Genomic DNA, 23,442 nt, shown 5'->3' with positions numbered 1-23,442 from the left:
CAAAACTTTGAACAAAATATAGGGAAGAGAAACAGTCCCTCCACTTCAGGGAAAAGAGAGTTAGGTGTCAGGCTATTTCTACAATACTGCAGTAAGTTGACCTATTTTATACTACTCCAGCTACGTGAATAACGTAGCTAGAGTCGACGTAGTTTAGGTTGACTTACTGCGATGTCTACACCATGCTGGGTCTACGGGAGACACTCTCCCATCGACTTACCTTACTCCTCTCATTTCCGGTGGAGTACCAGATTTGACTGGAGAGAATTCTGATGTGATTTAGTGGGTCTTCACTAGACCCGCTAAATCAACCCCCAGTGCATAGATCAAAGCAGCGTCGATCCTACAGTAGTGTAGACATAGACTCAGACAGAGACCCATTCTGATGCTTAGACTTTTCAGCATCTAATAGTCACAAGTCCAAGATTGCTTGCTGCTCTGCTAAAAATAACTTCATACTTTTGTACTTCTGAAAGCACCATACCAAGTAAGGCATTTGTTTAGCTGGAGCTTAAATATGATTAATACATGTCATGTAGAACTTTTGTAAAATTGATCAGCATAAGAAATATTCACACTGTGACACAAAGTGAGTTAATCACAATGAGCTGTGCTGGGTCACAAGCTTATAATAGCATTAACTTCATGCTATTACAAGGTTTTACAAAGAATTCCTCAGTGTTGGGATTTTTTTTTAAGAGAAGTGACATAATACGTTGCCTAGAGATGCAGGTTCAGTGATTGAAAGTACCGTAATTAATTCTCTTGTATTTTTGTTTCCTGCAAGTCCTTTTCTTTTGCTCATACAAACAGAACAACTGTAGCCGAGTTCACAAAGCAATAATAAGATAGTGTACTATTGCTTCACATCTTCTTTTTAAGAAACAAACCTTTCACTTTGCCACATCAGTGTCTTTTGTGTACTTAAAGTGCAAGATCGTTGTCATCTGGATGATCTTTAAATAATAGGAGATATGTTCAGATATTTAATGGAATTGTTAGTTTACTAATCAGACTTTTGACCTTTTGCTTATTCTCATAATATCCAATGTGATTATGAAGTGGTTGAAAAACATATAAACAATGAAAATATATGAGAAAACTGTTGAAAGGAGAAGATCCTGAAATAGTGGAGATTTCACTTTAATATTCAAAGACACTACAAACACCTAGGCAGCTCACTGGATATTTTTCCGTTCTCTATTTTAATCTCTGGCAATTTGGATGCAAAATTTAAACATCTTAAATATAAAATGTTTAGTTCAAAAAGGTAGGTGTGAAAATATCACTCCACCGCATGTTTACATGAAATGTTAATACAATACCTGTAAATGAATGCTGAGTAGAAAAAATTAAAAATATGTCATTACTCACAGTATGCAAAGAGCTAAATTTGGAATTCATGTGTAGAATTCAGTGGTATTGTACAGAAGGTAAATTGGGATATCGTTTATCTCAGTGTGCTTAAATACATTCATGCTTGCATGAGTTTATTGAACATGCTGGGTGAAAATAATCTATCTGTGCCAGAGGCTGTAGTAGCCCATTGGGGGGGCCTAAACAGAAATATTTTGGGGTCCTCCCCAAACAAAACACATGCTAATAATTAATAGGGGACCACCTTGAGCTGCTCCAGGCCCTAAGCAATTGCTTAGTCTACTTATGCCTTGGTCCGGCTCTGATCTCTGCATAAAACCTGGGAAAACATTGATTTTTTTCAGAGGGTTGGAGAATGAAATCCACCAGTCTCAACTCTTGAGCAGGCTGCACTCCAGCCCTGCTCCGTTTTCCTCAATCCCATTTTCTTGACAGGGTATTGGTACTGGTGCTGTGTAATCAGCACATCAATCCTTGACCTGCCTGTCTCCTTGCCAATCATTTTGGGTTAGTGTAGAGACCACCTTTTTAGCATGCGGTAGTGTGATGACCTGCGTCTCGTCTCCCTCAGTTGACCCCCACCTGAATCTTATAAAGGCTTTAGCGTTATTGATGATCTTGTACCCAGGAGGAGTCTTCTCCATTCTAGGCATGTTATTTTTGTAAAGATTAATAATTAGCCACATATGATGAACTGAACTTACTTTAGAAATGCCAGGATTATGCTCTCTGTTAGATTCTGTGTCTTTGAAAGAACATCGCCCTTATCTTAAGTGGTTTTCCCATGGTTAAGCAGTCAGACTCCCATTTTGGGGTCTTCCTGCTTTTGTGGTAAATAAATCCTCTTTTGTCTGCATATATGAAGAGTAGGCAAAAATAGATTTCACCCTTAATTAGCAGCTTCCTTTTAAGTTTTTCGAAGAAGAATTACAATTTGATTCAGATCCTTTCCGTCTGTTGCAATATGTTTGTGTTTCTTTTGACTTCCCATTGCCTTCTCGTCAAACACCACTTCAATCATGATCATTTGTTTGCCATTCATTATTATTATTATTATTATTATTATTTCTTCCTCCAAATGATTAAAACATCAAGTTGAATGAAAGGTTAGAAGTACACTATGTTTCACATTTGCCCCATCTTATTAAAAACAATAAACTGGCCGATAATATAATTTAAAAGTGCTTCAGCTGTGGCTTGCTGGTGCTATTTATCAGCTCTGGACTGAAGAGGTTGTGTGAATTCGGGCATGCATGTACAGCTGTTCTTTGAAAGGGATAAACCTCATTAGATTACAGATACCTGAAAATAACTTCTGAGAAAATAACTGTCATTTTCAATAAAGCTACTTCCTTACAGGAAATACAAGTGAGCTCTAGTGAGCATCTTTTCTTTTATTTAAATAAAAGTAACACTATTTTATGTCACAAATATTTTATTTCTTTTAATATATTGAACTGAGGCTGGATCATGATGTTTTGCCCTCTAGTGCCACAGTGTATAAAATGTTGGGGACAAAAAAACATAGTGACTCTAAAGTCATAACATGTGTGTTACATTAACTTATATTGGTGTGATATTTCCTTTGCCTGCATGCCACCCTATTTGCAGAGAGAAGGAGAAATACATTGTAATTACATCAGCTGGCTAGAATCAAAACTGACATATTTTGAAAGTATTCAGAATGTAATAGCAATGGACCTAATCCATTGAATTTCTGTGTAACATTCCCAGTGACTTCAATGAGAGCCAAGGTTTGGGCTGGTGGTTATATGGTAGTATTTGGTTTGCAAAAGTCTTTCTTTCTGAGCTCAGCTCATTTCAACTGCCATTAAAGAAAATGGTCTTCAAATGGTTTATTTTTTTAGCGGTATTAGAAAAATCTATAGCAAGGGTTGGCAACCACTGGCATGTGGCTCGCCAGGGTAAGCACCCTGGCAGGCTGGGCCACTTTGTTTACGTGCTGTGTTGGCAGGTTCGGTGGACCACGGCTCCCACTGGCCACGGTTCATTGTCCCAGGCCAATGGGGGCGGTGGGAAGCGGTGCAGGCAAGGGATATGCTGGCTTCAGAGGTGGCTCTAGGCACCAGCAAAGCAAGCCGCTGCTTGGGGCAGCCCATTTGCAGGGGTGGCAGCTGGCAGGGATCCAGCCTGGGAGTTGAGAACCATCCTTGGTTAGCTCCCTACCTATAGAGCCAGCCCTGGAGCTGGAAAATAACTACTTTCCCAGCATTCCCTTGGCTGCTATCAACAGGGGAGGGAGTATGGTAGCTGAAACCTCATGCTGCAGCTTGCTGTGAATGGAGACCTCACTGCTACAGTGGGGTGGCACTGTGAATGGGGAACAAGTGTGCCCAAGGAGTAGAAGGCGTTGGCCCAGATATCCCCTTCAGAAGACAGCCCCAGACTGGATTAAGGATACTGGTGTGACATCACCTTGCAGCCACCAAAGAAGGAATTGAGTGGACTAAATGGACAGTGCCCCTCTGTCATAAACAGATAAGTAAGAGTTAATAGAAAAAAAAGTGCTTCATATCTCTTTTGCCTGGAAAGGGTTAACAAGAACAGTGAGCCTGGCTGTCACCTAACCAGAGGACCAATCAGAGGACAGGATACTTTCAAATCTTGAGGGAGGGAAATTTGTGTAGTTTTTGGTGGTTGTTCACTCTGGGGGCTCAGAGGGACCAGACATGCAACCAGGTTTCTCTCCAATGTCTCTGATACAGGTTCTTATAGATTCAAAATAGTAAGTACTAGGTAGAGAAAGCGAGTTAGGCTTATGTTTGTTTTCTTTATTTGCAAATGTGTATTTGGCTGAAAGGAGTTCAAATTAGTATTTTGGTGAAAAGATTTTAATTTGTACTTGTATACTTGGGCTGGGAGGGTATTCCCAGTGTCCATAGCTGAAAGACCCTGTACCTACTCCATTCTTAAATTTACAAAGATAATTTTTACCTTTGTTCTTTCCGTAATTAAAAGCTTTTCTTGTTTAAGAACGTGATTGTTTTTTTCTTAATTCTGGTGTGAGACCCCAGAGGACTGGGTCTGGATTCACCAGGGAATTGGTGGGGAGAAAGGAGGGAAGGGGGAGAGAGAGGCTCATTTCTCTCTGTGTTAGGATTACTGTCTCTCTCAGGGAGAATCTGGGAGGGGAAGAGAGAAGGAGGGGGGAAGGTGCATTTTCCTCTCTGTTTTAAGATTCAAGGGGTTTAAATCAGAGTGATCCCCCAGGGTAACCAGGGAGGGGAAGCCTGGGAGAGGTAACGGTGAGGGAAAGGGTTTACTTTCCCTGTGTTAAGATCCAGAGTGTCTGGGTCTTGGGGGTCCCTGGGCAAGGTGTTTGGAGGGACCAGAGTGTACCAGGCATTGTAATTCCAGGTTGGTAGCAGCGCTACAGGTTCTAAGCTGGTAATTGAGCTTAGAGGAATTCATGCTGGTACCCCATCTTTTGGACGCTAAGGTTCAGAGTGAGTAAATATACCATGACATGGTGTGCAGCGGTGGGATAAGATAGAATCCAAAAGCCAGTGAGGTTTTTATTTCTCTCCCTGCTAGCTATCTGCAGGCAGACTGAGAGGTCTGGGTTTAGAAGCAAAAGCCAGTAGGATTTTTTCTTTCTCTTTCCTTGCTAGCTGTGTGTAAAGCAGGCTAGAGGAGATTGTTTTAACAGCAAAGGTCTGCAAGTTTTTTTTGGTCTCTCCCTTCTGAGTACTCTGAAGGCATAGGCATTAAGTTTAACAAGGGTCTTTTGTTAAACAAAGGGACTCCAGTTGTGAGTCACCATACACCAGCAAAACACATTTGCAAATGAATGTTTTTTTTCCTTACTAACTCTGTCGGGAATAGCTAGGTAGAAGGAGTTAAAAAAAAAGACTCTGTTGCTAAGCAACCCGAAGAAGGCAACAGAAAAGCAGCATTTCAAGCAGTAAACAGCAGAGGGCACCCAGCACAAGGAAGCCGGAAGTATGAGTTCCAAGGAACGGGCAAAGCTAGAGGCAGAGGAACAAATCAAAGACGCAGACCACAGGCGAGACATGGAAAAGAAACAAAAAGAACTAGAACTAAAACAAAAAGAGATAGAACTGAGTGAAAAAGAGATGGAGCTGAGAGAAAGAGAAAAAGAGGCTGCCCACAGGAGAGAGCTGGAGATAAAAGAAAGAGAGAGAAAGCATGAACTGGAATTAGCGCAGGCTAGGCAGCATGCTCCAGCCAACCCTAACAACCCTTCTCCAGTTATTGTTTCACATCCCAAGAAATTTCTCACCTACAAGGCAGGTGATGACACTGAGGCCTTCCTAGAAAATTTTGAAGGGACCTGCCATGGGTACAGCATCTCTGAAGATCAGTACATGATACAGCTGAGGCCACTGCTCAGTGGACCCCTAGCAGAAGTGGCGGCTGAAATGCCTAAGGAGAACATGAACGATTATAAACTTTTTCAAACCAAGGCCAGAATCAGAATGGGGCTAACACCTGAGCATGCCTGTCAGAGGTTCAGAGCCCTGTGGTGGAAACAAGATGTGTCATTCATCCGACACGCCTACCACATTGGAAAGAATTATAATGCCAGGATATCAGGAGCCAGTGTTCAATCTCTGGACGAGATGCACCTCCTAATACAATTGGAGCAGTTCTTAGAGGGTGTTCCTGAAGAAATAGAAAGGTACATCCTAGATGGGAAGCCCAACACTGTAATTGAGGCGGTGGAGATTGGAGCCAGATGGGTGGAAGTGGCAGAGAAGAAAAGAACTACTATCAAGGGGAGGGAATATCACAGGGGTCACACCGACAATAAACCCTATAACCGAGGGCAACCCAAGACACTACTTACAACCCAAGGAAAGCCACTGACGCCCTATTCTCTCATCTCACCAATCTCCAGTAACCCACCTCGGCCCCGTGACCAGTCAGCTGGGCGATGCTTCAAGTGTAATGAACTGGGACATATAAAGGCCAACTGCCCCAAGAACCCCAACCGAGTGCAGTTCATTACACCACTATCACACCAAAGATCCCCAGGCCCAGATGCCTCTCAAATACCCGGAGCAAAGGGAAATTTTGAGAGTGGGCAAAAAGAAGTTTATCGCATGGAGAGACACGGGGGCACAAGTGTCAGCTATCCACCAATCCTTAGTGGACCCCAAATTCATCAACCCAAAGGCCCAAGTGACAATTTACCCCTTCATGTCACAAGTGGTAAACTTGCCTACAGCTAAACTGCCTGTCCAGTATAAAGGCTGGTCAGGAATGTGGACTTTTGCGGTCTATAACAATTATCACATCCCCATGCTACTGGAGGAAGACTTGGCCAACCAGGTAAAGCGGGCCAAGAGGGTGGGAACGGTTACATGCAGCCAAGCCAGGCAAGCTTCCAGACCCATCCTTGCTCCTGAACCGTCCACAGAGGCCCCATCTGTGTTAGCAGAGACCCAGACAGAGGTAGTGGACACAGATCCCCTGCCTACGACTGCAACAGCCGCAGTACTTCCAGTCCCAGACCTGGACCTGGAAACGCAACCAGCACCAGAACCATTGCCAGCACTGACGCCAGCGCTTGCAAACACATCTTCAACCCCAATACCAGAGGGTGCCAGCGAGCCTGAACTGGCAGAAGCAGCAGACAACCACACCCAAGAGGCTCAGCCAGAGCCTGAAATACCACCTGGTGCACCAGCGGAGAGTGGTTCACCAGCCACGAAAACAACCCCATCACCTACATCGCTTCCCAAAGGACCAAGCCCAAGTCCACAGTCTAAGGAAGAACTGGTGTCTGCAGCCTCCAGGAAACAGTTCTAGACAGAGCAGGAAGCAGATGACAGCCTTCAGAAAGCTAGGGCGGCGGCACGGAGCACCCCACCGCCTCTCAGCTCTTCTAACCAATCCCGGTTTGTTATAGAATAAGGGCTTTTATATAAGGAGACTCTTTCTGGTGAACACCGGAAAGACTGGCATCCACAGAAACAGTTGGTGGTTCCAACTAGGTGTTGAGGGAAGCTCTTAAGCTTAGTCCATGATCATCCCAGTGGCCGTGCTGGGGTGAACAGAACCAAAGACAGGTTGGGGAAGTCCATCCACTGGGAGGGGATGGGCAAGGATGTTGCCAAGTATGTCTGGTCTTGTGAGGTGTGCCAAAAAGTGGAAAGGCCCCAAGACCAGGTCAAGGCCCCTCTCCAGTCACTCCCCATAATAGAGGTCCCATTTCAGCGAGTAGCTGTGGATATTCTGGGTCCTTTCCCAAAAAAGACCCCCAGAGGAAAGCAGTACATACTGACTTTCATGGACTTTGCTACCCGATGGCTGGAAGCAGTAGCTCTAGGCAACACTAGGGCTAAAACTGTGTGCCAGGCCCTAACAGACATTTTTGCCAGGGTAGGTTGGCCCTCCGATATCCTTATGGATTCAGAGACTATTTTCCTGGCCGGGACCATGAAAGAACTGTGGAACACTCATGGGGTGTATCAGTTGGTTACCACCTCATACCACCATCAATCCAATGGCCTGGTGGAAAGGTTTAATGGAACTTTGGGGGCCATGATACGTAAATTCATAAATGAACACTCCAATGACTGGGACCTGGTGTTGCAGCAGTTGCTCTTTGCTTACAGGGCTGTACCACATCCCAGTTTAGGGTTCTCACCATTTGAGCTTGTGTATGGCCACGAGGCTAAAGGGCCATTACAGTTGGTGAAGCAGCAATGGGAGGAGTTTACACCCTCTCCAGGAACTAACATTCTGGACTTTGTTAGCAACCTACAAAACACCCTCCGACACTCTTTAGCCCTCGCTAAAGAAAACCTAAAGGATGCTCAAAAAGAGCAAAAGGCCTGGTATGATAAACATACCAGAGAGCGTTCCTTCAAGGTAGGAGACCAGGTTATGGTCTTGAAGGCGCAACAGGCCCATAAAATGGAAGCATCATGGGAAGGGCCATTCACGGTCCAAGAGTGCCTGGGAGCTGTTAACTACCTCATAGCATTTTCCAATTCCCCCCTAAAGCCCAGAGCCTACCATGTTAATTCTCTCAAGCCCTTTTATTCCAGAGACTTACAGGTTTGTCAGTTTACAGCCCAGGGAGGAGATGATGCTGAGTGGCCTGACGGTGTCTACAATAAAGGGAAAAGTGACGGTGTCATGGAAGAAGTGAACCTCTCCACAACCCTGGAATGTCTGCAGCGGCAACAGATCAAGGAGTTGATGCACTCTCCCGTGAAAGTTTCCCAAAATCAACTGGTTAATAATTGTCCTTACAATGTGAAGAATCTTGTAGTTGTTCATAATTAGTAGTATATGTAAAGGTGCATGTGTTTATTAATCTGTTTATTCTCGAGTTCTATGGAGAAATCACTGCCAGTGTGGTTCCACACTGTCAGTGATTTGGGGGGCGTGTCATAAACAGATAAGTAAGAGTTAATAGAACAAAAGTGCTTCATATCTCTTTTGCCTGTAAAGGGTTAACAAGAACAGTGAGCCTGGCTGTCACCTGACCAGAGGACCAATCAGAGGACAGGATATTTTCAAATCTTGAGAGAGGGAAGTTTGTGTGTGTGCTGTTATTGTTTGGTGGTTGTTCACTCTGGGGGTTCAGAGGGACCAGACGTGCAACCAGGTTTCTCTCCAGTCTCCCTGATACAGGTTCTTATAGATTCAAAATAGTAAGTACTAGGTAGAGAAAGCGAGTTAGGCTTATGTTTGTTTTCTTTATTTGCAAATGTGTATTTGGTTGGAAGGAGTTCAAATGTGTATTTGGCTGAAAGGAGTTTAAATTGGTATTTTGGTGAAAAGATTTTAATTTGTACTTGTATACTTAGGATGGGAGGGTATTCCCAGTGTCTATAGCTGAAAGACCCTGTAGCTACTCCATTCTTAAATTTACAAAGTTAATTTTTACCTTTGTTCTTTCCTTAATTAAAAGCTTTTCTTGTTTAAGAACGTGATTGTTTTTTTTTTTATTCTGGGCTGAGACCCCAGGGGACTGGGTCTGGATTCACCAGGGAATTGGTGAGGAGAAAGGAGGGAAGCGGGAGAGAGAGGCTCATTTCTCTCTGTGTTAGGATTACTGTCTCTCTCTCAGGGAGAATCTGGGAGGGGAAGAGAGAAGGAGGGGGGAAGGTGCATTTTCCTCTCTGTTTTAAGATTCAAGGGGTTTGAATCACTGTGATCTTCCAGGGTAACCCAGGGAGGGGAAGCCTGGGAGAGGCAACGGTGAGGGAAAGGGTTTGCTTTCCCTGTGTTAAAATCCAGAGGGTCTGGGTCTTGGGGGTCCCCGGGCAAGGGTTTTGGAGGGACCAGAGTGTACCAGGCACTGTAATTCCTGGTTGGTGGCAGCGCTACAGGTTCTAAGCTGGTAATTGAGCTTAGAGGAATTCAATGCTGGTACCCCATCTTTTGGACGCTAAAGTTCAGAGTGGGGAATTATACCATGACACACCCTCTCTATCTGAAGCCTAGCAAGGGACGTATGTGGATCCCACTAGAATTTAAAATGAAAAGTAAGGGAGGGTAGGCTCTGGACCTGGGCAGCTTTAGATACAGTACCAGGCACGTAGGAGGATTTCCACTTCTGAGCCATGGAAGCAGAAATTGACTTTTCCTTTCCAGATTCAGCTAATATTCAGAAAGGGAATCTAGCACCTGCCTTCCAGATTTGAACACCTCAAAATTCAGGAGTGCTCAAACTCAATTTGGGCAGCTGTTATTTCATTTCTCCCAAATCAAATATACTGATCCTTGCTGTAGAAAAAGTAGGATAAAATTGAGCAAGAAATGCTTCCCAGTGTTTTTAAGGACTGGAATTGCTATTTTCAACAGCCATTGCCTTTTTTTTTTAGTTTTATTTCTTTCAAAGGAAGACAATGATATTGCATTGGCAAATTCCCCATAGCAACAAAGAGTGGAACAAAAGAATAATAAAGGCATCTCAACTTTTCCTCATTTACGGAGGACAGTCTTATAATATGCATCCAGATATCCTCCAGTCACACAAGCTGAAAAATGTTCCTGTTTACTGCAGTTCTGTAACCATATGGGAACCAATCCTGTCTGTGTTTTGTGCACATCCAAAATTCCTGCTGAATGACCCACCCTGGGAGCAAGTTACCAGTGACCCAGGGATGGGGTGGAAGGAGGGTGCAAGTGGGAGTGAAGAGAGCCCAGGGCTGGGGCAGCAGGGGGTGTGGGTGGAGGGGGCAGAGAGCTGGGGTGGCAGGGGTTGTGTGGGTGGGGGGGCACTGGTGGGAGGAAGTGGGGAGCCCAGGGCTGGGGCAGCACGGGGTGTTTAGGGAGAGAGCCCAGGGCTGGGATGGCAGGGTGGTGCAAGTCAGGGGGGAGAGCTCAGGGCTGGGGCGGCAGGGGGGTGTGGGTCAGGGAGGCTCAGGTCTGGGGTAGCAGGGGCTGCGGGTGGGGAGGGAGAGCCCAGAGCTGGGGCAGCACGTGGTGGGGGGGGGGAGAGCCCACTGTTGGGATGGCGGGGGAGTGTGGGTCGCGGGGGGGGGGCGGGTGAGCCCAGAGCTGGGGCTTGTCATAGTATCTTTCCCCAATCTGAACCTTAGAATCCAAAAGTTGGGGTACCAGCATAAATTCCTCTAAGCTTAATTACCTGCTTAGATCTGATAAGCTGCCACCAATCAGGAATTCCAGTGCCTGATACTGATACTTTGGTCCCCCCAAAACCTTCCCTGGGAACCCCCAAGACCCAGACCTCCTGGATCTTAACACAAGGAAAGTAAACCCCTTTCCTCACCGTTGCCTTTCCTAGGATTTCCCTCCCTGGGTTACCCTGTTAAGTACAGACTCAATTCCCTTGAGCCTCAACAAGGGGAAAAATCAGACAGGTCTTAAAAGCAAAACTTAATACAAAGAAAGAAAAAAAGTAAAAGCTATCTCTGCAATTTAGATGGTAAAAGTTACAGGGTCTGTCAGCTTATAGAAACTGGAGAAAAAGCCTCCTCCAGCAGCAATACAATTTAAAATACTTCCAGCCAAATACACATTTGCAAATACAGAAACAGTCAAAAGACTATAACCGCCTTTCTTACTAAATACTCACTATTCTGAATATATAAGAGACTGTAGCAGGGAGATTGGCAAGAAACCTGGTTGCACGTCTAGTCCCTTCCAGGACCTAGAGAGAACAAAGCCAAACCCAAAAAACACAAACAAAGGCTTCCCTCCACCGAGATTTGAAGGTATCTTGTTTCCTGATTGGTCCTCTGGTCAGGTGTTTGGTTCCCTGTTTGTTAACCCTTTACAGGTAAAAGAGACATTAACCCTTAACTATCTGTTTATGACAGGGCTGCAGGAGGATGCGGGTCAGGGGAGGCCCAGAGCTAGGGCAGCAGGGGGTGCAGGTGGCGAGGGGGAGAGCCCAGGGCTGGGGCAGCAGGAAGGTGTGGAGGGAAGCCCAGGGTTGGGGTGTAGACAGCCAAATTTTTTTTTGCTTGAGGCGGCCCTTGCTAGAGCCAGCCCTGGCTGGCCGCAGCTTCCCGCCACTCCCATTGGCCTGGGATGGCGAACCGCGGCCAGTGGGAGCTGCAGTCCGCCGAACCTCTCGACGTGGCAGATAAATAAACTAGCCTGGCTCGCCAGGATACTTACCCTGGTGAGTCACATGCCAGAGGTTGCTGACCTCTGATCTATAGTTTCAGTTAAAATAGAATCAGGGTGATGTGTTAGTTTATTATATTTATTATGGTAGCCTCTATAGACCTCAGCTGAAGTCTGGGCCCTATCGTGCTAGGCACAGTACAGACTCAGTAAGAGACAGTCCCTGCCCGTAAATTATTTGCAATCTAAAAAGAAAAGAAAAATGAAAGGAAAGCAGAAGTGTAGAGATGAAATTACTTGTCCAAAGATGATGAGTGGTAGTTCTGAGAATAGATCCTAGGTCTTCTCTAGTCAAACACTGTAGGTATCCCCTCCCTACTCCCATAGCCAGAACAAGTCTTCCCCCATTTGCAAAGGCTTTAGCCTATCACTACAAAAGAGTTTGCTTGGTAGCCTTCTATTGATGGCAATTGGCTGACTGGTAATCCACAGAGTGCAGGTTTGGCACCAGAGCCACTTAGATGTGGGCTAATGGATTTTAAAAAACTACAGCTGTAACCAGGATTGCAGGGTATTTTTACTAGAACAAGGGTCGGCAACCTCTGGCACACAACTCGCCAGGGTAAGCACCCTGGTGGGCCGGGTCAGTTTGTTTACCTGCTGCATCGGCAGGTTTGGCCAACTGCAGCTCCCACCGTCCGCGGTTCACCGTCCCAGGCCAATGGGGGCTGCGGGAAGCAGTGCGAGCTGAGTGATATGCTGGCTGCGGCTTCCTGCCACCCCCATTGGCCTGGGACGGCGAACCGCAGCCAGTGGGAGCCGCGGTCAGCCGAACTTGCTGACGCAGCAGATAAACAAACTGGTCCGGCCCACCAGGGTGCTTACCGTGGTGAGCCGTGTGCCAGAGGTTGCTGACCCCTGTACTAGAATAATGATGGTCATTTTTAGTATGCACATTTATAAAGCAGCCATCACTGTAGTATCAGTAAAAGATGTGGCAGCTTAGAGACTAACAAATTTATTTGAGCATAAGCTTTCATGGGCTAAAACCCACTTCATTGGATGCATGCAGTGGAAAATACAGTTGGAAGATATATGTAAACCGAGAACATGAAAAAATGAGTGTTACCATACCAACTATAATGAGACTAATCGATTAAGATGGGCTATTATAAGCAGGAGAATAAAAACGTATGTAGTGATAATCAGGATGGGCCATTTCAAACAGTTGACAAGAAGGTGTGAGTAACAGTAGAAGAAAATTAGCATGGGGAAATAGTTTTTACTTTGTGTAATGACCCATCCACTCCCAGTCTTTATTCAAGACTAATTTAATGGTGGCCAGTTTACAAATTAATTCCAGTTCTACAGTTTCTCACTGGAGTCTGTTTTTGAAGGGTTTTTTTTTTGAGAATTCCAATTTTTATATCTGTAATTTAGTGACCAGGGAGGTTGAAGTGTTCTCTGACTGGTTTTTGAATGTTATAATTCTTGACATCTGTTTTGAGTCCATTTATTCTTTTGAATAGAAACTGTTTGGCCAATGTACATAGCAGAGGGGCATTGCTGGCACATGATGATATATATCACACTGGTAGATGTTCAGGTGAATGAGCCTCTGATGGTGTGGCTGATGTGATTAGGTCCTATGATGGTGTACCCTGAATAGATACGTGGACAGAGTTGGCAACGGGCTCTGTTGCAAGGATAGGTTCCTGGATTAGTGTTTTTGTTGCATGGTGTGTGGTTGCAGGTGAGTATTTGCTTCAGGTTGGGGGACTGTCTGTAAGCAAGGACTGGCCTATCTCCCAAGAGCCGTGAGAGTGAGGGGTTATCTTTCAGGATAGGTTGTAGATCCTTAATGATGCACTGGCAAGGTTTTAGTCGGAGGCTGACGGTGATGGCTAGTGGCATTCTGTTACTTTTTTATTGGGCCTGTCCTGGAGTAGGTGATTTCTGGGTTTTCTTCTGGCTCTGTCAATCTATTTCTTCACTTCAGCAGGTGGATATTGTAGTTTTAAGAATGCTTGATAGACACTTCGTAGGTGTTTGCCTCTGTCTGAGGGATTGGAGCAAATGTGGTTGTATCTGAGAGCTTGACTGTAGAAAATGGATCGTGTGATGTGCTCTGGATAAAGCTGGAGGCATGTAGGTAAGTATAGTGGTCAGTAGGTTTCCGGTATAGGGTGGTGTTTATGTGACCATTGCTTATTAGCACTGTAGCGTCCAGGAAGTGGATCTGTTGTGTGGGCTGGTCCAGGCTGAGGTTGATGGTGGGATGGAAATTGTTGAAATCATGGTGGAATTCCTCAAGGGCTTCTTTCCATGGGTCCAAATGATGAAGATGTCATCAGTGTAGCGCAAGTAGAGACGTTAGGGAACGAGAACTGAGGAAGTGTTGTTCTAAGTTAACCATAAAAATGTTGTCATACTGTAGGGCCATGCGGGTACCCATAGCAGTGTCTCTGACTTGAAGGTATACATTGTCCCCAAAGGTGAAATAGTTGTGGGTGAGGACAAAGTCACAAAGTTCAGTCACCAGGTTTGCCATGACATTATCGGGGATACTATTCCTGATGTCTTGTAGTCCATCTTTGTGTGGAATGTTGGTATGGGGGCTTCTACATCCAGAGTGGCCAGGATGGTGTTTTCAGGAAGATCACCAATGGATTCTGGATTCCTCAGGAAGTCAGTGGTGTCTTGAAGATAGCTAGGAGTGCTGGTAGCATAGGGCCTGAGGAGAGAGTCTACATAGTCAGACAATTCTGCTGTCAGGGTGCCAATGCCTGAGACGATGATGCATCCAGTATTTCCAGGTTTATGGATCTTGGGTAGCAGATAGAATACCCGTGGTCGGGCTTCTAGGGGTGTGTCTGTGCAGATTTGTTCCTGTGCTTATTCAGGGAATTTCTTGAGCAAAATGGTATAGTTTCTTTTGGTAACCTAATAATACACAATAGATTCTGATCTCAAACAGCCCCAATGGCTCATCCCAAGAGTGGTTCATCCTCTTTTGCACACTATAATCTGCTTGATTTAACTGCAGGATTATTTTATCTATTAAATTGCAACCTAAAGCAACACTTGAAAAGTCATATAGATATTACACTATTACAGTTGCATATGTTAACAGAAATAATACTGTAATACAGTTGCATTTTATCCAGCAAAATTTTTAGACTGCCAGAAGCTGAATGTTGCACACATTACACAAGTGTGAATGTAAATATTCCCCAGTTTACTTCTCAAAGGGGATGCATTTCATGGCATATGTATTGCTTCAAACTCCCCCTCCCCTTACCCTACCCTTTTCATGCGTTAGGTCAAAACTGTTTTTTGTCCATGACATTTCTGACCTTGTAACTATTTGGATGTGTTTATTCAAAAACCTCAAGATGAGATTTAATTAAAAAGGATTTTTAAAAAAAAATTAAATACTCCCTTGCCTGGACTATAACTCCTGTCATCACATCCCCCACAAACAAAAACAAATATGAGTGTTAAGAGTGTGGGCACTTTCACATTGTGCAAGCTCCTTTTAGTAACTCAATCTTGCTGAATATTGACATTTACAGGAGACCAATTAAAACATAGTTAAATTCTGCTAATTATAAGTGCTTTTACTCAGCAAGTTATCACAATTTTCCTAATTTGTATTTCATGTTTAACATTAATAGTGGAATGTATTGCTGTGTATTTATAACATGCATACCTCTAGCATTGTACAGTACCTTGTGAAAACAGTATTCATAATGACAAAAATACACTCCATCTTTATAGACATGTACATAGAGCAATAAGCAGAGTCTATTTGTATATATTTTCATAGAAGAGCAAGGTTGGAAGGGACCTCAGAAGGTCATCTAGTCCAACTCCCTGCTCAAAGCAGGACCAATTCCCAGTCAGATTTTTACCCCAGTTCCCTAAATGGCCCCCTCAAGGATTGAACTCACAACCCTGGGTTTAAGCAGGCTAATTCTCAAACCACTGAGCTATCCCTCACACCTCAAAATTAATTGAGATATCCTATCTCCTAGAACTGGAAGGGATCTTGAAAGGTCATTGAGTCCAGCCCCCTGCCTTCACTAGCAGGACCAAGTACTGATTTTGCCCTAGATCCCTAAGTGGCCCCCTCAAGGATTGAATTCACAAGTTTGGGTTTAGCAGGCCAATGCGCAAACCACTGAGGTTGTCTGTGGGGGATATTATATATGTCTGTTAATCATATACACAATATCTTTGTGTGCCTGTATATAAAATCTACATATACTAAATTCAATAAAATATAATGTACATGCAAGGCCCTGTTTAGCTATCAGGTTTTATGGGTTCTTTGGTATGCTCCACTGAGTTAGGAAACCCTACTAATGATAACACTCCAGTGGGGTCCATACAAGAATTTTCTCAACACCTTCATAAGGCCAAGATCACTTTGATAACAGCATCGGTAGGCTCCAGTCACTCCAGCTGGATCATAGAGAGAAGAGCTTGGAGAAAGGAGAGGTGAGACCTGTATGGGATGAGAGGGGATAATCTGAGGAAAGGAAAGGGGAGAAGAGGATAGAAGTACTGTATTAGATAAGCTATATTAGATCATAATATGAGGCTATAGCAACTCACAGACCACTCAACATTTGTTCTTGTGGTTTGATGTCACCACGTCTCTGAGATGAAGAGCGAGTTGCCTGTTTGTTCTTTACATGTAGTTTCATGAGGTTATTTGCTATATACAGCAAGTGTACTTGGAGAAGAATATAAAATCTACATAAACTCCTTCTCTTTCTCCTGCTTGTAAGTTTACCATGAGCAGTCTCTTGAGAAGAGTACCTTGGCATAGGTATTATATTTTTCAAAGCGGAGTTTGGTGCAATGGGTCCTAAAGAAAAAGTTATTCATTTTTGTATCTTATCCCTCCTGTTGTGAATTTTGAAAAATTAAATAAAATATTTTGCAATTTCTGGAAACCATTAAAATCTTACTAAATATGACTTAATCTTTAAAGTGCCTAATCTACAGTAACCATGGCAGGTGGCATATATTTTACAGGTGACATATTTAATGCTTGCTACATTTGTCCATCTGTTAGCAGAATTTGTCAAACAATTTAAGAGAGTAAAGATGTATTATAAGGAACCTTACGATAGGATTAGATCAGATATTTAGATCACATATAGCAGGGGTCGGCAACCTCTGGCCTGGCCAGACCAGTTTATTTACCGTGTCGGCAGGTTCGGCAGACCACGGCTCCCACTGGCCGCAGTTCACTATCCCAGGCCAATGGGGGCAGCGGGAAGCAGCGTGGATGAGGAATGTGCTGGCCGCGGCTTCCCTCCACCCCAATTGGCCTGGGACAGTGAACCGTGGCCAGTGGGAGCTGCAATCGACCAAACCTGCCGATGCAGCAGGTAAACAAAGAGGCTCGGCTCGCCAGGGTGCTTACCGTAGCAAGCCGTGCGCCAGTGGTTGCCGACCCCTGACATATAGCATTCTACGATTAGATCAGATACTTAGCTCGCATATAGCATTCTAAGGTAATTATCCATATAAAGGTAATTAATGGCACATTTTATGATCCACCATTAGGCTGGTTGAGGAACAATGAGGTTTATATTTTATCATACGTATCCACCATATCATAGAAGGTAACAAGTTTTAAAAACAAATATGTTTGACTTTGTAAAGGAGACAGAGTTTTTTTAAGATCTTCATCAGTATTGTCTTTTGTTGACTTTAGATGGAAAACGCAAGGCCTTCTCCTGCTCCCATTTAAAAAATACTCCCATCGACTTCAGTGTCAAATTGACTCCTTAAGCAATGATTTTTTTAGATGTACTGCTGTTGTCTACATATCCTTTGTTTCATATAAGTGGTTAGAAGAGTTCAGCATGATACAGACATACACCTCTACCTCAATATAATGCTGTCCTCGGGAGCCAAAAAATCTTACCGCGCTATAGGTGAAACCGCGTTATATCGAACTTGCTTTGATTCGCCGGAGTGCGCAGCCCCTCCCCCTCAGAGCGCTGCTTTACCGCGTTATATCCGAATTTGTGTTATATCGGATCACATTATATCGGGGTAGAGGTGTATTTTCATTGAGAATATTTGAAACTAAACATTTTATTTAAAAGACATGTAGAGACCAAATATAGTCAAATAAAATATAAGTCACTGAATTTAGGTTATCCTAATGTTTAGGCCCAGGAGTTATGCCTAGCACTCATTAGCACGCACACATTCAAGATATCCAAAGTGCTGGTATATACTATAGAGTAATTCTCCTACAGAGGTACTGAGACAGCTTTAGTACTATTGTTGCAGGAGAATGTGTGCAGGAGAATTATATGTAACTATAGCCTATAATGGGTCCAGCCATCCTAAGTTTTGCAATTTTTAAATCAGTTTTATCATACCACCTGATTTGATATTTACCAGGCTAGTTTTTACATGTTCATTCTTTCCCCCCAGGATTCTCACAAACATTTTGGTTGCACTTCATGCATCACCGAAGAATAAAAAGCCTTTCAGTTGAGGCCTTACTCAATTCCTTTCTATCTCTAGTGCACAAAGAACATAAAGACCAAAGAGAACACTGAAATGGTTCTGAGATTAAGTGGTGGCAAGCAGTGGGAGAGTGGAACACTCCACTGAAAACGGCTTGGAACTTCTGGGAAAAGGAGAGGGGCAGAGAAGAGGGAAAGGGAGAAAAGATCAGGAAAAGTGATGCAAAATGAAATTAAGAATAGAGGGGAAATGGGCAGAACAACTGCAGGAGAGGAAAGAAATAGATGCTAAGTCTGCCCTTTCTCCCTGTGCAGCCACCACAGAAGCTTGACAATGGGGTTGCCAGGGGTGTACCTGAGGAAAGAATATGGTCAGTTACATTTGTGTTATAATTTCAGCTGCTCTTCAGGAAAACTTTTCTCTGTTTCTCTCAGTATTTATAGTCGGATCATTTCACTGATGCAGGTGTTTTATGCAGTTGTCTGAGTATTTAATAGACTTCCTTCGTTATCAGTAGATCTGCATTGCACAGAGTTGTTGACCTTAATTTTTCCTAACGTGAACTTTACAGACTAATTCAGTTTAATTAGGTTGAATTGAAAAACATATTGCAAATACTTGTTGGTATATTGGGGTTGAACCAAAAGGACTTATGTGCTGCATGTGTCTTCAAATACAGATGTGTAGTGTTTTGCTCTGAGGTTCATGGTTAGGCTGGGTGTTTTATAATTATCCACAGTACATGATTAATGTGCTTCACAATTTGCCTTAATCTCAGTAGTTTAGAGCCAGAGAACCTGTACTTTTTATACACAAGACAGCATAGTAAGAATGATCCAATGAGCTTGCTTATACTCTTGAAATATACATATACATAGAGCTATATATTTTACATCTTGAACTCATAAAGCAGTAGGTTTTGCTTCATACTTATAAATCAGGTTACAATACTTTTGGGTGGAAGGCTCTATGCATCCCAGTGCTTTTATTTCTAGTGTTACTGACTCAAATAATTTATTATTTGTTACTCATGGTTCCCCACCACTTGAAGTCTGTTTCTCTGTTGGATGATAAAAAGAAAGATATGATTGCATCTTTAACATAGTAATTGTTTAGTTAATCTCACTTATGGGAGAAAAGGCTCACTGATACTGATTAAATATCCTATACTGAGTTCTATATAAATAGCTACAAAAGTGCACAATGGTTACATTACACGGTATATTTAACAACACAGCTAAAGCATGAGTTATAAGCTATGCCTTTAATGATGGTAGTACTTATGGTTGCATGAAGGAATATTTTTGCTCTGTAACCATGAAGGAAGGAATTGCTGTTCAGCAGTACTCAGTTAAGTTTGCATATCATTAAAAAAACATGCACAGAAGCTCCACCTACTTTCCTAGTCTCCATGTATTGATATGAATGCAGCATATATAAAAGCTTTACAGGTATTAGAAACAGTTGCAGCATCCAAATCTTGCAAACTGTATGTAATTGTTGATGGAATTAATTTTGAATACATATAGGTGATGTTACATCAGTGACAGGTCAACAGATTTCTTGATGACAACAGATTTTCTTGATAACACTGCTCATTTAAAATAGCTTTATGGTGCATGACATTTTGCAGTTATCCATTTTACAAAGTAACTGTTATTTCTGTTGATACAGTACAGGAATGAATATTTTAAAAAAATATTTGTTTTCTTATTTTAGATGGACGACTTTATTTGAAAACTACAGTCATGTACTGAATTTTTCCTGCTGAAGCAATTTGTGCTACGGTAAAGAACTTTGCAGTAAGATGTTCGTTATTTGGAAGTTCTACAGCAACAAAGTATTTTCAAGGCAACTTCTTTAACTTTGTGTATCAATGTTCTTCAAAAGTTTAAAGCATTCTGCAAGAGTGTTCTTCTTTCGTTATCACCTGTGGCTCAAGCCAGCGATCTAGAAAATGTTTGTAAATGTACAAGTTTTACTCTTCTTACAGTCAAAAACTGCAGCTTTGTGATTGGATCCTTGTATACAAAGTTATAGACCAGTCAGAACAAGGCCTAGCATTCCCTTTTTAATGAAATGAAAACTCTGTCCTCCTCTGATGATTCTGTATTTGAGCACATCAAACAATCCTTCCAGCAGTATCCACCTACACTTACAGACTGTTTTGTCATACCTAAACCAGCAAGTCAGCTAAGAAGTAAACTTGTATGGGGGCATGAGAGGATTCCGACAAAAAAAAGTAAAAGGAAAAAAACCCTGTTATATTCAATTTTCAAACTCTGTGAATGTGGATTTTCTTCTAAAGACTTTTTTTTCCACATGCTTTCCAGGAGACCAACACATGGATGTTAGACCACATGAAGTAAAATGAAATTTTGTCTAAGAGAAAGGAAATGCTGAATGTAAGCAAAACTGTTTTACTGTTCACAAAGTCTCTTTTCCTAAAATAAACATAAAAATATAAATAAAATGAGTAATAATTTCTCATTCTAAACTGGCAGGGGTTTATGGAAAAAAAAAGACTTTGCTTCTTATTCAAACTGTTGGTCACGTGTACAGTATATAAACACAAACCACACCAGGAAGGTATTATGTATGCAGTAGAATACTAGCATTTAGGAAAATGAACATTTTAGATAATGTTTTGTCACCCTGTTTGTCAGAAAGACGCCTTTCTAGTTTTAACGCATGCAGGCATGTAAATATTTGTCCTGGAGTCACAGTATTAATGAATGAGATCTTAAGCATCTGGTAACGAATCAGAATTCCATATCAGCCACTTTTATTTGTATATTGATCCCTGATTAGTGCCCTGAAACAGCACTTTTAAGAATGGACTGTGGCTGAGCAGCAAGTCAGAACACCAGAAATATTTTTATATGTTAATGTCAGATTACGTCAATGTTGCTAAAAAGAAAACCTAACAAACACTTGATGTATCAATCCAATACCACATAGAGCTGAGTGATACAGTTGAAGTCTATTGTTCCTCTCTCACCTGATCTTAGAGGAAGGGTGGTTATGTGTTATTTTCACTGTCTTTATGAAAGCTACAATGTGTTTTCACCTTTGTGCTGATAACTGGAAGTAAGCTGCGTCACACTGCTTTTTACATACTTACTTATGTTCCTTGCTTTGCATAATTTTAAGTTACCCCTTTAAAGACTGATTTGGTGAATCAGCGTTGTTACTGTAAGTTTTGTGATTATGCTTTCTTCATCTGTAATGTATGCATATAAAATGATATTTATTACATGGAAACATATCAGAATCTTAAATGTCTAAGATGCCTAACAAGAAAATTCTCCTTTACGAAATAGTTCTGATTGGATATCATTTTATCAAATTAAAAAGATTTGTAAACTCTAGCTCTGCGCTTCTATTGTTTTGTAGGTCTTTCCTTGCCATCAGGGGCGGCTCTAGACATTTTGCCGCCCCAAGCATGGCGGCATGCCGCGAGGGGCGCTCTGTCGGTAGCGAGGAGGGCGGCAGGCGGCTCTGGTGGACCTTCTGCAGACCTCCCGCAGGCACCGGCGCTGCCTGCCGCCCTCCCGGCGACCAGCAGAGCGTCCCCCATGGCATGCCGCCCCAAGCACGCTCTTGGCGTACTGGGGCCTGGAGCCGCCCCTGCTTGCCATGCTGGTACACCCTTATTTAGTCCACCACAATACTTTTCTGACAATAGAAAAGTTTTATATACAAGTTCACATCATGGTAATTTTTTTAAAGAAATGTCGAGCAATATTTTTCATTAAATATCTTTACCAAATATTTTATAGTAACATTTTTTTAATCATGATTTTTTCATAGTTGCTTGAATACTTCAGAGATTCTGTACACCAGTTTTTTCATATGCAGTCTTTAAAGGGTTAACAGCTGTAAATTTTGATGGACTTGTGGCAAGCTTTTGAATCATTCATATCTGAAAGAGAATTAAAACCTACAACTGAAATATGTAGTAGCATCTGCCATTGCTCTGCTCCTTGCATAGAGTCACCTGTAAGTCGGTTTAATAGTTTTACAGTATATACTTTCAAGACCTTTAGGAATGCCTCAGTATTTGGCTTGGTACATAAATGGAAATGTTAAGGATTAAGGGGGAAACAATTCATAAGATTAAGAGCTTAATAAAATGGTGTAAATATTACAATTCATGAAATGTTACCGTCAGCTGAACTTTTGCCCCTCTTCAGTTACACAAGTTTGGGTTGCTGGGTTTTTTCTTTCTTTGTTTTGTTTTTTCTTTGTTTGTTTGTTTGTTTTTGCATAGATTATGAAGAAAAAAGTGTGCTCATGGTATTGTTTATATGCTTTTGAAATCTTAAAGATATTAATGTCTAGTTGTTCTATATTATAACCACATTTGCGCTCTATGCAAGCCCTTGGAACAGAACATTCTCATCTTCATGTAGGACCTATGAAAATTGTCTATTTTTATCTATATATTTAAAGTTTTCTAAAAATGATAAAAGGTTATTACGAATTTTGTTGTACAAAATCTGTACAAAAATCTGTTTTTACATCATAATGCAAGAATTGGAAATTTTTCTATGGTAGCCTAGTTATTTGAGCCTGGTTTCAATGTGAGAACCACGTTTACTGTTACTGTATTTAATTTTCTTTTTCTTTTCAACAATCTGCTAATAAAACTGTCTGAAATCTCCCTGTGACTTTATTTACAGTTCATCTTTATTAAATTTTGTGAAACGTATAACATCAGAGGAATATTTACTTTCTAATGGGAGGCATCTAAAAACAACATAAGTCAGCTGTTTGTAATGCGAGGAGAACAATGCTGAATGATTTTATTTAACATGCAACTGCTTCTATCTCTAATATGAATTACTGTGGTGAAAAAACATCATAAAAGCACACTCTGTGGTTATTGTTTAACAAGCAGATTTTCCATATTTTGTTTCTTGCTAGCTAAGCAAACTGCCCCCATCTACATGATTTATTTATGTACATTGCTCGGTTTATGAAGCTGTTATTTGTACCTTTTTCTTTTATATTGTG

The 23,442-nt window shown here is 42.2% G+C and overlaps 1 protein-coding gene across 3 annotated transcripts in view; it reads left to right on the top strand.

The window, feature by feature from the left end:
- Positions 1 to 21,878, top strand: part of DACH1 (dachshund family transcription factor 1) — a 489,790-nt gene extending 467,912 nt beyond the window's left edge. For all 3 annotated transcript variants that reach the window (XM_030566391.1, XM_030566381.1, XM_030566371.1), the window contains one exon: positions 20,143 to 21,878. The gene's annotated coding sequence lies outside the window, so the exon portion shown is untranslated. The remainder of the gene's footprint in view (positions 1 to 20,142) is intronic.
- Positions 21,879 to 23,442: the final 1,564 nt, after the last annotated feature.

The sequence above is a fragment of the Gopherus evgoodei genome, chromosome 1 (genome assembly GCF_007399415.2).
Source record: "Gopherus evgoodei ecotype Sinaloan lineage chromosome 1, rGopEvg1_v1.p, whole genome shotgun sequence".
NCBI classification, from domain to species: domain Eukaryota; kingdom Metazoa; phylum Chordata; order Testudines; family Testudinidae; genus Gopherus; species Gopherus evgoodei.
The sequence above is the reverse complement of the archived record's forward strand: the minus strand, read 5'-3'. Positions and strand labels throughout refer to the sequence as shown.